General features: G+C 45.8%; 1 long non-coding RNA gene across 1 annotated transcript; it reads right to left on the reverse strand.

Moving 5' to 3' along the window:
* Nucleotides 1-12,982: 12,982 nt before the first annotated feature.
* Nucleotides 12,983-15,614, reverse strand: LOC141598754 (uncharacterized). Its single transcript, XR_012523624.1, has 2 exons — nt 15,297-15,614; nt 12,983-13,679 (listed from the first exon to the last, which is right to left on the reverse strand). It is a non-coding gene; the product is annotated as an uncharacterized LOC141598754 (long non-coding RNA).
* Between the last annotated feature and the right edge of the window lie 377 nt (nt 15,615-15,991).

The raw sequence follows: 15,991 nt of genomic DNA on the forward strand, positions 1-15,991 counted from the left end.
CAAACAGTTAATTCCATAATAGAACCTTGTTTCGACCTTAACGTTAATGCGCAATCTGTTATCATATGTTCTTCCTGTCACATGTGGTTGATAATGATTTTGTTGCATATGTATATGAAAATTGAAAAGAGGTTACGGGGACGTAACCATGTTTCTAGTCGGGTAGGATTGTAAAATCTTAATGCTTAAATTGCACTTGTTGTAGATTGTAGTTTGATCAAGTTGATGTCTCGTTGTGGGGTACCTATGCAAATGAGTTCTATATGTTTTGGTTCCTACTTCTGTTAGTTGGTTGATGTGTAAAAGGAGAGTGTGATTAAACCACCGATATTGAGTTATGAGTTGTGGGGCCTTTGTGCCGAGTTACGTTTGCGGTCCAGTGAGACCATGGTTATTGAGTTACTTGAGTTTGAGATCGGAATTTAGATGGAAGATGACGGTGTTCTCAGGTGATTATTTAGTTGTTATACAATTGTGTTATCAGGTAGTTATTAGTTATAGTTAGTTGGGTTAAGTAAAGCGAGTTAAACTTGGGATGAAGTTTATTTTTTTAGGAGGGCAGAATGTAACATTTCGTGTCTGTTATGTTTAATTGATGTGTCAAAAGTGTGTGTTAACTGTGTTAGAAATACGCGACGTCCGTATGTATGATATACAATACCCTTCTGAGGTTGAGTACGGGAGCGAACTTCGGGACGAAGTTCATTTTAAGGGGGGAAGACTGTAATACCCCGTATTTTATCATCGATTGAACGAGTTTTTATTATTTAATGGTAGCGTAAAGGTAATGATAACGTAAAGGTAATGAGTCGGATTCATGTTGTAAGATGAGTCGGGTTTATAGTTTTGGATCAAGATGTCATAGCCCATTTACCCACTTACCCATTTACCTTTTACCACTCACCAAACCCTAAAACTAAACCCTAAATCTACCCTAAAACCTAATTCCCTTCATACCGTCATTTCTACACATCACCATCACCAACCTTTTTCTTTCACGCCTCACGCTTTATTTACTGACCAACGAACGCGCGCGGTGAGGGTGGAGGGTGTAGGGTCTGCCGTGAGTCTAGAGAGGTCATTTGCGGTGGACGAGGGTGTTTATCTTGGCCGGAATAGCACTGGTCGACGGCCGTCATAGGTAAGGTTCTCTGTTTTTCATTTTGTCACGGTAGTTTGATCTGAGTTGTGCGTCGTTTAGGGGCTGTTATAGTAGTTGTCGGGGTGTGGGTTGTGTTCTTTGGTGGTGAGTCGAGTCGTGTGGTGGTGGGTTGAGTGGTCGTCGTTCTTGTTGGTGGTTGCGGTGGTGGTGATTAGGTGTCGGGTCGAAATGCGGGTTTGTGTTGCATTTCGGACATAGAAATAATGGGGTGGCACCACCGTGGACTCGGGGAGGTCGAACCGGTGGTGCCACGTGTGTCGGGTCGCCGTTCAACGGTGGTGTCGGGGGTGGTGGTTGGTAAGGAGGAGGGGTTGTGTCGTGGTGGCAGGCGAGTTGAAAAGGGGGCTGGTTGTGACGGCGGGGACGCGCGAGGGGGTGTTGGTGGTGGTGGTTCGACCACCGGCGTGGGTCGACCACGTTGGTGGTGGTGGGAGGTGACCAGGCCAGACCTGGTGTCAGGCCTGGTGGTCGGCGGTGAGGGTTGGTGGTTGTGGAGTGAGTAGTGACGGGTTGAAAGAGGGGGTGTTTGTGTGTCGGGTTGAGTCGTTGTTTCGGGTGATTTTGTTACGGTTTCCTATTTTAGTAAGTCGGAGAATATGTATATTTTTAATATTTCTATTATTTACATTATTAGTTTTAGTTACTAAGTTAATATTAGGTAGCGGTGACGGAATAATGTATTTAAGTTTTGAGTCGGGTTGTTGATTTGTTCAATGTTTTGATTCGGGTTTTCTTAATCGCATAATTCGTTTAACCCTTTAATTATCATCTTGGTTTAGTTCCGAGTTATTTACAATAAAATAATAATTAATCATAATTAATTATTTGGAGACGAGTTTAATAGAAAAGTTTCTATATCGGGAAAGTTACCATTTTTGGAAAGCTCTATCTTTAATAACTCTCTATTTTGGGAAGTTGGGTCAAATTCTAATCGGGTTATTTTTATCAGTTGGGTATAAGTTTGGTGTCGGGATTATTTTCGGGAAGCTTCTATTTTGGGAAATTCTATATTTAGTAGTTAGTAATAATAATATTATAATTGTTATAGGTGACGGATTCGTGATGGATCGATAATCAAATGCATTGCTTTGTTTTCTGGATTTGCTTTAAGCTGCGTAATTGGATTTCTTTGGCACTTTGAGGTAGGGAAATACACTTGTCCTATTATCATCATTGATCGAATTGTGTGGACTTGATTTCTGGATGTTGACTTATGTTATGATTTATATATACGGGAAAGTGATTGTTGAATTGATCGTATTGAGTATGATATCACAACATTGAAGATTTGGCATGATTTCATTCATTTGATATACATATTGTGTTGCATAATTATTGTTGAGCATTTCATATGCATTGGAGTTGGAGGATGGTGTGGTGGTGACGAGGTTGGGATACGATGTGATGTTGTGATAAGGCCCAGGCGGGTTCTGCAGGACTTGCCCTGGTGTCCTCAGCTGCGAGCTGGCAGATCGACTTCGGTCGATATATATAGTCTACCGGGGATCGGTATGGCTGGGCGTTCCGGGGATGTGTGTGATGAGTTGAGATGGAGATGGAGGTGAAGGAGGAGCATGCATATCATATTTTATTGTTTCATTGTTTCCCTACTCAACCTCGTGGTTGACCCTGTGTATTCGTGAACACCTGTGATGAACCATAATGGGGAGCAGATTTGACAGGTACTAAAGTTTAGTTGACTTGGGAGCTATGGGATGCGTGAGGACTTGGCCAATCTACCTAGAAGTCTAGACCACATAGAAGATTTTATCACTTAATTTATTTTCCGCTGCGAGTTGTATTTATCTTATATTAAGTCTAGTTGGATAATTTGTAATAAACATGTAATCGTTAAGTTTTAATTTAAAGTACTTAGGTATTGTTGTACTTTGCTATTCACTACCTCGGGAAACCGAGATGGTAACAGTCCGGTTTATTAGGGAATGTCTTGCTGAAGGCTCCTTCATAAACCGGGGTGTTACAATAAGGTATCTAGTAAGGGTGAGAGCTGTCGCTTCAGAACTAGAATCGTTCCGGATACAATACACACCCAGATCAAGAAGCACCAGGACCATCGGCATGATCGAAGGAGCAGAGACCGAGGAGGTAGAGATTGATCCGGGCCGCACCATAACCATCGGTGTCAACCTGGAACCAAAATTCAGAGCCGACCTCCTGGACCTGCTGAGAAAGAACAAAGACGTTTTCGCATACTCAGCGGCCGAGATGCCGGGCGTGAATCGAGAGGTGATCGTTCACAAGTTGAACGTACTCCCCACCGCCTTGAGTCAGCAGAGAATGAGGAACTCCTCGGTCGAAAAGGACGAAGCCATCAAAGCCGAAGTAGATAAATTACTAGCGGCAGGTTTTATCATGCCTTGTACTTACCCTGAGTGGTTAGCCAATGTTGTAATGGTGAAGAAATCATCGGGGGCGTGGAGAATGTGTGTAGACTTCACCAACCTTAATAAAGCATGCCCCAAAGATTGTTATCCCTTGCCTCGGATAGATAGCTTAATCGACGCCACGGCGGCTACACCCATTGAGCCCTTTTGGACGCCTTCTCGGGGTATCACCAAGTGTTTATGGCCGAGGAAGACATGCCTAAATGCGCATTCATCACCGCCAACGGCACATACATGTACAAAATGATGCCGTTCGGTCTGAAGAACGCCGGAGCGACGTATACAAGGCTGGTGGACAAAGTGTTTCAAAATAAAAAAGGACGGAACATTGAGGCATACGTCGACGACGCTATTGTAAAAAGCAAGTCCGACAGCGAGCATCTGGCTGATTTACACGAGACATTTTGTTCACTAAGGAAGTACAAGATGAAGCTCAACCCAATGAAATGCAACCGGTGTCGGGCGGGAAAATTTCTAGGCGTACTTGTCGGCGCGAGGCATAGATGCCAATCCGGACAAAGTCCAAGCAATCCTAGACCTGCCCGAACCAAGGAATCGGAAAGAGGTTATGATCTTGGGGAGAATGGCGGCTCTCGCCCGTTTCATCTCTCGGTCGGCCGATAAGAGCACCCCATTCTTCAAAGTCTTTGAAAGGAAATAAAGACTTGGTGGGGGAGAGCACGAGCACTTTCAAACAATCGAAAGCTCATCTTCGACTCTCCCAACTCTGTCCGGCCGATAATGGGGGAGACGCTATACCTATACATAGCAGTAACCTCGGCCACGGTCAGTGCCGTGATCATCAGGGAAGAAGACAAACAGCAACACCCAATCTACTTCGTCAGCCATACACTGTTGCCCGCCGAAAGAAACTATCCACTAATCGAAAAAGCAGCCTTCGTCGTCGTCGTCGCCACAAGGAAGTTGAAACCCTACTTCGACGCACACCCCGTGACGGTCCTAACCGATCAGCCATTGGAGAAATCCTTGGAAAAATTCGAACAATCCGCGAGGCTCATCAAATGGGCGGTGGAACTCTCCGGCTTCGGCATTCAAGACAAACCAAGGCCTTCGATAAAGGGGCAAGCACTTGCAGACTTCCTTGCCGAATGCACGTACCAGGAAGAGCCAAACCCAGGCATATGGGAGGTCTACACCGACGGCTCCTCCACAACGAATAGCTCAGGAGCCGGCATCCTTATCATCAGCCCAAACGGAGACGAGTTTGAGTACGCCTTGAAATTCACATTCTCGGCCTCGAATAACGAATCCGAATACGAGGCGGTGATAACCGGAGTCGAGCTAGCTAGGGCTGCGGAGCGAGAACACATTGTGTTAAAAACGGACTCTTTGTTGGTTACTAACCAAATCAGAGGGGAGTACGAGGCCCGGGACGACGGAATGGTAAGGTACCTAGAAAGGGTAAAAGCCGACGTAGCAAAATTGAAGTCTTTCCAAATACAGTGCGTCCCCAGATCCGAGAACAACCGGGCCGACGCTCTCTCCAAACTGGCCAGCTCAACCATCAAGAATGTCAGCCGAACCGTACTGGTAGACATCAGGAACGCGAAGAGCATCACTGAGACCGCCGGCATGGTGGGTAACATAGAAACCGAGTCAACATGGATGACTCCGATAATGAGATACAAGCTTACGGGTGAATTCACGGAGGGCCGCAATCCCTCGGCCAAAATAAAAGGATCGCGCGGTACCTAATGTTCGAAGGGGAACTATACGGAAGATCGTAACAAGACCACTCTTGAAGTGTGTCGGTCCGGCCGATCACGGAATTGATCTTGAGAGAAATTCACGAAGGCATCGTGGACATCACATGGGGGCGAACACTAGCCCACAAAGCTCTCCGAGCTGGCTACTTCTGGCCCACCATGCTTCAAGATTCCCGAGCGAAGACCAAGAAGTGCACGAACTGTCAAATGCATGCCCCGGTGATACACGCTCCCTCCAGGGACCTACAACCGGTGCTTAATCCCCTTCCCTTCGCACAATGGGGGATGGACATGCTAGGGCCATTCCCAACAGCCTCCGGGGGAAGGAAGTTCCTAATTGTTGCCGTTGACTACTTCACCAAATGGGTTGAGGCCGTAGCAGTATCAGCGAAGACCACAGCAGCCGTCAGAAAGGTAATCTGGGAAAACGTTATAACCCGCTTCGGATTGCCCCAAGTTATGGTATTTGACCACGGCCGAGAGTTTTGGAGCGACCTAATAATGAACTGGTTAGAGGAGCTTGGCATCAAGTTTGCGTATTCCTCCGTCCGCCACCCACAGAGCAACGGGCGGCGGAGGCGCCAACAAAACCATCCTCAACGGTTTGAAGAAGACGGTTGAAGACCTCGAGGAAGATGGGCCGATGAACTACCGGCGTCTGTGGTCCCTTCGAACCACGAGAGAAAGAAGCCACGGGATACACCCCTTTCCACCTGGTCTACGGCTCGGCGGTTTTTGCCGATCTAAGCGGCAGTGCCGAGCATTCGAACGGCCACTTTTGACCCGGTGAAAACGAGGAAGGCCTTAGAGCTTCCCTTGACCTGGTCGAAGAAAGCCGAGACACGGCACGCCTCAACTTGGCCGTATATCGAGCAGGATGAAGAGAGCCTACAACCGAAGAGTCCACAAAGGGACTTAAAAGTAGGAGACCTAGTCCTAAGGAAGTCGGCCGCCACCAACAAAGGAAATATTCATGGCAAGCGACGGCCAACGGGAAGGTCCCTACAAAGTGATCGAAGAAATAAGGCCGGGTACATACCGGGTGTGGACATGGGAGGTGTGCCTCGATGAGCCATTGGAACACCGATAACTTGAGAAAATACTTTGTGTAGCGGCGGAGGTGTCCGAACACATTGTGGACACCCCAACGCACGATGATAACAAGCAAGTGAATCGCCCAAGTTCTCCATCAGTATCTGTCCCCTCCACAGTTTGCCACTAAACAGAAACTCGAAGGGAAAAATCGCTATCGAAGCCGCAACCCCGATTACCTCGGCCAAAACCGAGAGCGACGGGGAAAACGTCGGCCGATACGCTAAAAAGAAACGTATACTCAGTGCAATTGAGACGCCAATCTAGCGGTCAATATGCCTACACAGTTGCGATTGCTATCGAAGCCGCAACCCCGATTACCTCGGCCAAAACCGAGAGCGACGGGGAACACGTCGGCCGATACGCTAAAAAGAAACGTATACTCAGTGCAATTGAGGCGCCAATCTAGCGGTCAATATGCCACGATTGCGATTGCTATCGAAGCCGCAACCCCGATTACCTCGGCCGAAACCGAGAGCGACGGGGAACACGTCGGCCGATACGCTAAAAAGAAACGTATACTCAGTGCAATTGAGGCGCCAATCTAGCGGTCAATATGCCTACACAGTTGCGATTGCTATCGAAGCCGCAACCCCGATTACCTCGGCCAAAACCGAGAGCGACGGGGAACACGTCGGCCGATACGCTAAAAAGAAACGTATACTCAGTGCAATTGAGACGCCAATCTAGCGGTCAATATGCCTACACGATTGCGATTGCTATCGGCCGCAACCCCGATTACCTCGGCCAAAACCGAGAGCGACGGGGAACACGTCGGCCGATACGCTAAAAAGAAACGTATACTCTGTGCAATTGAGACGCCAATCTAGCGGTCAATATGCCTACACGATTGCGATTGCTATCGGCCGCAACCCCGATTACCTCGGCCAAAACCGAGAGCGACGGGGAACACGTCGGCCGATACGCTAAAAAGAACGTATACTCAGTGCAATTGAGACGCCAATCTAGCGGTCAATATGCCTACACAGTTGCGATTGCTATCGAAGCCGCAACCCCGATTACCTCGGCCGAAACCGAGAGCGACGGGGAACACGTCGGCCGATACGCTAAAAAGAAACGTATACTCAGTGCAATTGAGGCGCCAATCTAGCGGTCAATATGCCTACACGATTGCGATTGCTATCGGCCGCAACCCCGATTACCTCGGCCGAAACCGAGAGCGACGGGGAACACGTCGGCCGATACGCTAAAAAGAAACGTATACACAGTGCAATTGAGACGCCAATCTAGCGGTCAACATGTCTACACGGTCAAGACATACATTCAAATCGCCTCAGTCAATGACACAAGGCAAATAAAGGATCGTAATCAGAGTCCCGGCCAAGCCGAGGACCAAAAAGATAAAACCTTGTTAAAATGACTGCAAGAAGAGTACAAACGACGGCCGTCCCCATAAGGATTGCCTAAACTCTACCTACCAGAGCTTTACAAAAAGCAAGGAAACAGAAAAACAAAAGGTACAGACTTGGAAATTGAAGCGCCAAAAGGATGGCAGGGAGAGAAGGCTCGATGGTGGCCCCGAACAGCTAAAGCTATCCGAGATGCCGGGTGAGTCCGTGTGACCGCCCGTCTCCCTATGCTCGATGCTCCCCTGCGTCAGTAGCCACAGCATCATCGGTGGCCGGCTTTGTTGAAGGCTGAGCACCTTCAAGCGACTTCAGCCTCTCATCCTCCTTCACTTTCGCATCATAAGCCGCCTTGGCCTCAGCTATCTGAGCCGCCTTCGCCGCCTCAGCCTTCTCCGTAGCCGCGGTCTCCTCAGCCTCAGCCATTTCATCCAAAAGAGTATCAAATTTATCCCATGGAAAGGAGCCCTCGGGGACGAGTCTTCTTATCGCCTCCCTGGTCGCCTCCTCGGCCCGGTCCCGGAACTGGACGCACATTTTAGGAAGGACCTCATCCTGGAGCATTTCAATATCCTTCTCTTTCTGAGCAAGGATAGCCTGCGTGCCCCTGAGCACCTCTGCTTGCTTCTGAAACCGATCCTCCCACTCGTCCCTCTTGGCAACCACAGAGTCGTAGGCGCCCTTGTACCTGTCCCGTTCCTCCATCATCTTGGCCGTGGCGCCATCAGCATCCTCAACTTTGGCCCTCTCGGCCCTCAGCAGCTTCTCAGCTTCCTCCGCACGCCCCTCAGCAGCACGGAGATCCAGCTTAGCCTTCCGGCTTCCCCCTCGCAGAAGAAGATCAAACTTGAGCTTTGCAATCAGCGGCCCAGTTGGGCCGTGGCCTTTCTTGCTCCATGATGAGGGAAGCGGCTTGACGGTTCCATCTCCCCAACTTCTTGTTTATTTCCTCACCCTCCGCCACGAGTTCGGTAGGGGTAAGCTTCTGGGGTGAGGAGTCCACGGTGACACTTTGGTCACCCGTCTTCTCAACCGCCTTCTCAGGCTGCTTCCCTGCTTGCCGTTCAGCGAGGACGGCGGTCTCCGACGATGGGCGCAAAAAGTTACGAGAGAGCATCCATGTCACCGTGCATTGACACGTCGTAAAGCTGTCACCGGGAATGCCCAACGAGCGGCTAAATCCGAACCACAAGTTAAATCCGTACCAGTTCGAACCCTCTTAGTGAAGGGGGCGGACGAGCTCCTCCACGGAACGGCGGAAAGCGAGCAGTGGGTCTTTCCTCTTCTTCGGAGAAGGGACCTTAGCAACGGTCACCTCCCCTCGAAATGTTGATCACCTCCACACGATCCTTTTCGATCACCGGGGTCGAAGAGGGAGTTGCCATTGATGCAGCCGCCGACTTGGACGTCGCCTTCTTTGGTCTTCTCAAAGACGTTGCCAAGAACCCGTGCTTGTGCGTCTCCGGATCAACGCCTTTGTCTGTCTTTCCATGACTTCGTTAGGAGACAGTCGGCGATCACGTGCTTCCGGTAGTAGGATGGCGGGTGAGAACCTTTCCGTCCTTATCAAGCCCAAGCCTCTCCAAGTCCTTCTCGACGAGATCGACCAAATCGATCCGCAAGGAATCAAACAAGAGTTATATGAAAGAAGCAAGAAAGCTCCAAACGGGGAACATAACAAGCAAAGGTGGGCCTCACACCGACCCTACTCACCACGGTGAGGGCGGTATGAGGCCGACGCGGCGAGCATCTCGTCTGAAGGATAATGCGGGTCGGGCGCAGCCATCCCTCCTCAAAGCATCAAATAGCGCATTGCCCGCTTCTCATCCGCCGTAGTAAGGGGACAAAAGAAGCGTCCATCTTAACCTTGCTACCCGGGAGACGTGCCCGCATACTCTTCCGGGTCTCACACCGCAAATGAACGGGGCCCTGGAAAGACCTCGGCAACGGGTAGTCCTCCGGCACCTGGACGTACACCCATCGCCCCTGCCAATCTTTGCAGGAAGTAAGCTTGTTTACGGAGACATATCCAGGCTCCGTCTGGACGCTGTACCACCCCACCTTTCGGGAGATCGACGGCCGAAGACTATGAAGTCGGCGGAATAGGTTGACCGTAGGGACCTCCCCTTTAAAAAGGCAGAGCCACACAAAGCCGATTATCGTCCTCATGGCCAACGGATGTAGTTGGGCCACGGCAAGGTTCATAGCTCTGATGATGGCCACAACATGCTCGTTTAAAGGAAACCGGAGCCCGTACTCCAAATGCTTAAGGTACACGCCGATATGGCCCGGGGAAGGGCAACAGACCACTCGACCCTCCTCCGGGACAACAATTTTATACCCCTCACCGAAGGAGAAATGATCTCGAACGGGGTCCCTCCGGAACTACTAGCGAATTTATTCGTCCAAACACGGTCGAGCCGGTCGTGCGGGCCTCGCCATGACTCAGGCAGTCATCCTCCCACCATCGACGGGAGCCCCAAAGACCGTGATCAACATCATCCTCATCCTCCAACTCCCCGGGAGGGGCGGGTCATCTACGGGAGAAGGAGGCCTAGGACCCCCTAACCTTAGCGGGATGGCCTCTAAAATCTCCTCCTCGTCAAGACGCGACGGGGAACCCCCCGGCGCGGAAGTGCTAGCCCAAGCATCGCGAAGCAGACATGTTCACAACAAATTACTAGCAAAGAAAAGAAAAATTCGTTTGTTTACCTTCAAAGGAAAAAGTGCTAGCCGGATCAAAAACTCCGAAGATTGGAAGAAAGAAGAAGCCCTTGATTTAGCAAGACGAAAATTTTGAAGAAAATTTGAGAAAATGAAATTAGTGACCAAAATCACGAAAAAAGCGCCCTATTTATAGGGAAAAAGCCCATAATAAAGGGCCAATCGAGCACATGACCCATGAAGCAACAAAGCCAATCAACGAGCAAACACGTGTCGAACATGCAACCACGGAATGTCAATCGTCGCACGGTTAAACGTCAATCAATGCAACAGTGACCAAGCGTCTTCAACACGCCCGTTCACATCCCTTCAACTATTCATTTTCCTCAACAAATTCCTAGGTATCCGGTCTCCGCCGCCACCGATCAACCAAGCTAGGAAGCACCGGCGGGGGCAATCAAAATCAAGCACTCTCGGCCTTGGTCACGGCCGGCGTCATATTCTTTTCCACATCGAGTGCCCTTTACGCATCCATGTGGAGGGGGGATATGGTATACGGCACGGCCTAGGATATGGTACACGGCACGGCCCAGCAAGAGCCACGCCGATGCACAAGAAGAAGCCGTCGAGAAAATTTCTAAAAATTACTTGTGCGAGAATACATGCTCAACGTACATCGGAGCCCATACCACGGCATAGACTACGCTGGGGGCAAATTGATGGGGCATATTCGCACCGCCCGACCAAGTCAACACACCGAGCAAGGTCAAAGATATCCCAGCAAGTCAACGACTTAGATAGCCTAGCCGATGCATCCCATCGGCTGTTAGCGGGTCTCGGCGTGACAACCGCAAAGGGACACACATCCGCGTACTCATATCCAAGACCCCTCGGCGACGAGTCAACATTGTCCGCCGGCCTGCCATAGGTCCCTCGGCCGAGGGGTAGATCAGTCTTTCCACCTGCTAGCCACTTGGCCACTTGGCCACTACGTGACAAAAGGTGAAAGTCTATAAATACTCCTCAACCTTCATTGAGGAAAGCATCCCAAAAATATAACCTAAATACACTATTCATCCAGTAATATCTCCTTATCTCTCTACAATACGCATCTAGCCAAGTAACACGGCTTAATCCTTTAAGTTTGCGACTTGAGCGTCGGAGTGAGTACGCTTGGCACACGGCCAAGCCCTCGATTCGTTCATTGTTGCGGGGAGAGGCCGAGTGGGACGATAGGAGCAAGAAGGATTCAGCTCAAGACATTATTCTACAAGCCACGGGTGGTAACTAATCACTGCTCTGGAATTACACCCGGAACAATTACAAAGACCACTGAAAGAGGAGGGGGGCAATTATTAGAAGACAAGTGAACCAAATTTGGTGAGGGGGTCAAATTATCCATCAAATAAATTCTCAAAGAGCAACTCTCCTATAGGATCGTTCTATATTATAGGACTGGCCCAAAAGGAAAGAGGCCCAAAAATTACACCTAAATTAATTAATATTTTATTTTTATTTTAACAACACGACATTTTACGATAAAAACTAACATATTTAAATATACAATTTATTAGTATAAAATTTTAGGTTATCAAAATAAAGTATTTTTTTTCAAGTATATTAAGGGCTTTTGGTTATTTGATTAAAAAAGGGAGCTTTAAGTAAAAAAGGGAGCTTTAAGTAATTGTTTGGGTTTTTGGATTATGGGCTGGTCTTATGTTATAAGACAGTCCTATACAATAATTCGTGATTCTCAAAATAAAAAGGTAAAAAAAAATCATTCTAATATAGAAATATAAACAAATGAATGAGACAGCCTAAAATGAAACAAGTAAACAAATGAGCGGAACGAATAGAGTATATTTTATAAAAAAATACTAATAAGAGCAGATTATATATTTATAATTTTGTATGGCCCAAACCCGACTCTTTTTTTGGGCTTGGGCTTTAAACTGGGACCAAAAAAGCCTATGGTCCGGCTCCGAAAATAGCCCGACATAATTTTAAGGTCGGGTTACTCGGGTATAGTGAATCGTTGGACCATGAAAGTTTGTTTCCAAGGCATGAAGCATATAAATCTATTTGGGCTAATTCTTAGGCTCGGCCCATTATATTTTTATCATCCCATTCGTTCGGCGTTTGTATTCAAAGGTGGGTTAAGGGTGAAACCAAGTCCGTTTTGAGCTCAGGTATAGGTGGACACGAAATCGGGTCGGAATTCGTCAAATTTGAAAAAAAGTTGAAGCCCGGAATTGGCTTGAGCTCACCTCAAACTTAATCAAACTATTCTTTTCTTTACGAGTTTTTGATTCGAGTTTTTCCAAGATTTGAATCAGGTCAAATTTGGTCAAGCTTGGCTCGAAATCGGCCCTGAATCAATTATGACCGATTTCAAGTTGAGCTTTGACCGAGCTGATTCCAAGGACTCTACCATCTGGCTCAGGTCATTGCCAGCCCTAGGAGGAAGTCGAAAAAGACTTCACTCAAGCTGTTTTAGCTCTAGCGGATCTTGATTTAATACAAAATATGAATTACATCACCAATGGAAAGAGTTGATCCTTATAATAAAAACAATCACATTTTATATAAAGGTTTGCTTATGAGTATGAATAGAGTTACACTATGCTTGCTTGATCACAAGTCACTTAATTCAAGCCTACTCTCCTCAATCACACTTACACATTACTCCAGTATTTCAGCGGTCGATTTTGTCATTCGACTTATTACGAGCCAAGGGTGTTAAATATACAGAGACTTATCCCTGTGTTAAAAATCGAAAGATAACTTAAAAAGGCCGGATTTTACTTGGGAGTCGTCAGCGTGATATTTCGTGAAATAACAAAGACCTCGAGAATGCTGCAGGATTAAATTCCAAAGCCGTAGAGGACGCTTCATCAATTTGATTAGTTCTCCTTTCATGATGTTCATGATCATTATTATGTTGTTGTACTCCTCTAAAAAACCCTCCTCCTTTCGTGATTGACATACGCAGATGACGATTGTTGTTGTTGTTTTGAAGTGTAGTCCTTATTGAGCTATTAGCGGCTTCAATCGGATCATCAACTTCCAATGTTTTTCTAATGACAATTCTCGCGTTTTCAGATTTCCTCTCTTCTTTAGAATTCTTGCTGTCACTGTCGCTGTCCCTGCAATGTTTTCTTGTTCTTATGCCTAGTAGACGGCGGTTCTGAGAAGCCGAGGTGTTTTTCTTCTTACGCCTACTGCCCCCCAAAGAACCGTTCCTCGTGGCATCGTTAAGTGTCTGGTTAACATTGAAAGGTAATGAAAAATGTGTGTTAATATTTAATACAGACATATCACAAGGAGGGTATGTAGAGCATAAGGCAAATTTTGATTATTATCGACTGAAATAGCAAGCGCTAATTCATTTGATTACCCGAGAACTGAATGGATGATATTCACAAATTAAAATCCAATCTTAAACAAAAAATGACATTACCCCGGTACCTCAAATTCTACTTAACTAAAAACCGTCTTGTTTCATATGCCTATACGAAATTATAGGATATACGAAACAATGGCTAAGGTTTCATAAAGACATGTTCAATCTTCAGAAAGCAGCAGAGTAGCAAATCCACCTACATACCTGATACCTCTGTAAGGGAGAAAATGAGCCGTACAGTGTCGAAACACGGAACCTCTTGAAAAATTAGCTTAGGTTAATGGACATTGAACAAGCTTAGTGTCTCGGACACTTAAGTTTTCCTGCCGGATTTGAAGTCAAGTTAATGTACAAGCACTCTTGACCAAAACTTTTTTTTGGTGATTCTAACTAGTAAAAGATTTCAACCAATTCATCTCATTCTTAACGTTTGATTAAAATACTCCTCACGGAAAAATATTCACAATAAAAATTCAGATGAATCGGAGGAACTAGTGTTTTTTCAAAGTCGAGGGGGCGATAGCCCAAACTAGCCCCCTTGCTAGTTGCTCCTGTAACTAGATAGAATCATTCTACAATAAATTGATTGCTTTGCTTTAGGGTAAATTCCTCATCCAAAGCGTCTTGCTTGTGACGGACACTATCCGTCACAAGCTTGTGACGGATAGTGCTCCTCTCACAATAAGGCAAGTGGGAGGGCAAATGGGGGGGGATTGGAGGGGCACCCCATGGATAGTGTCACTTGCATATTGTGAGAGAGGCACAATCACAAGCTTGTGACGGATAGTGTCCGTCTTCAATGAGAATTTGTGTTCCTCATCCTACTCTTTACTTGTTTTTACCCTTATCTTTGCCGAGAGAGCGAATTATCTGTCCAATTTCCGGGTCCTATCTTGTGTCCCACTACCTTTTATATTCTCACATCAACCACTTAGGAGATGAATGCTTACGTGTCAAATAAAGTAGTATCGGGACACAACATGGGACACGAAAATTGAACAGAGGATCAATTGATAGAATTCATGTAAACAAAGAAATACCCAATTCAAATTCCTACAATTTAACAACTGGGTAGTTGTCAGAATTACGAATACTTCATCTGTCTCGATCATTTGTTTAATTTTGATTAAAATATGTTCATGATCAATTGATAGAATTCATGTAAACAAAGAAATACCCAATTCAAAATCCTAAAATTTAACAACTGGGTAGTTGTCAAAATTACAAATACTTCATCTATCTCAATCATTTGTTTAATTTTGATTAAAATACGTTCATGATTAATTGATAGAATTCATGTAAACAGAGAAATACCCAATTCAAATTCCTACAATTTAACAACTGGGTAGTTGTCAAAACCTACAAATACTCCCTGATCATTTGGTCACTTTTAATTAAAAGATTAAAAAGGCAAATAAATGAATGAGACGGAACGACTAACACAGAAAATACAGTTAAGAGTTGTAGAAAGCAAACCTTATGATGTCCACTGTTTTCATCCTGTTTTAATTTGTCACTTGAACTGGTAAATTCATAATCACAATTATCATCATTAAAAACCCTGAAACCATGATCAATAATTTCTGACATATTTCCAAAACTCAAAATTTACTAAATTTATGTATGTTTATCTAATTTTTGAGGATATATGAAGGTGAAAGCCAAGTCATCATTAAATGAAATTGGGGAAAAATGAGAGCCACAAGTTAATGTGAGTGTGTTTTGAATGAATTATTTAAATGCTTTAGGATCAGAGTTTTAGATTCCACACTTTTTGACAATGATAGTGGCTGACAATTGCTACATGTCTTGCTTTTCCAAGTGTCAAAGTTAACACCTTATCCAATAAGGTATATCCGTCTTAAAACAGGTATATCCGTCTTAAAAGTATATTCGTCGTAAATATTTCTCATATAGCTAGCGTCAAAAGGTATATCCGTCTTAAAACAGGTATATCCGTCTTAAACATTTATCTCATATAGCTAGTACTTGACGCGTAAATTGTATAAAATCTCCAAAATAAAACTGCCTTTGAGGAATTTTGAGATTGAGGATTAAAGGAAGATAAAATTTCATTTAAAAAGGTATATTTATTTTACACTTAAGATAAATTAAATATAACCTGTGGAATGATTACAACAAAATAAAAAAAAAGCATAGGTAAAAAATAT

Source organism: Silene latifolia, chromosome 9 (genome assembly GCF_048544455.1).
Source record: "Silene latifolia isolate original U9 population chromosome 9, ASM4854445v1, whole genome shotgun sequence".
In the NCBI taxonomy this organism is placed as follows: Eukaryota; Viridiplantae; Streptophyta; class Magnoliopsida; order Caryophyllales; family Caryophyllaceae; genus Silene; species Silene latifolia.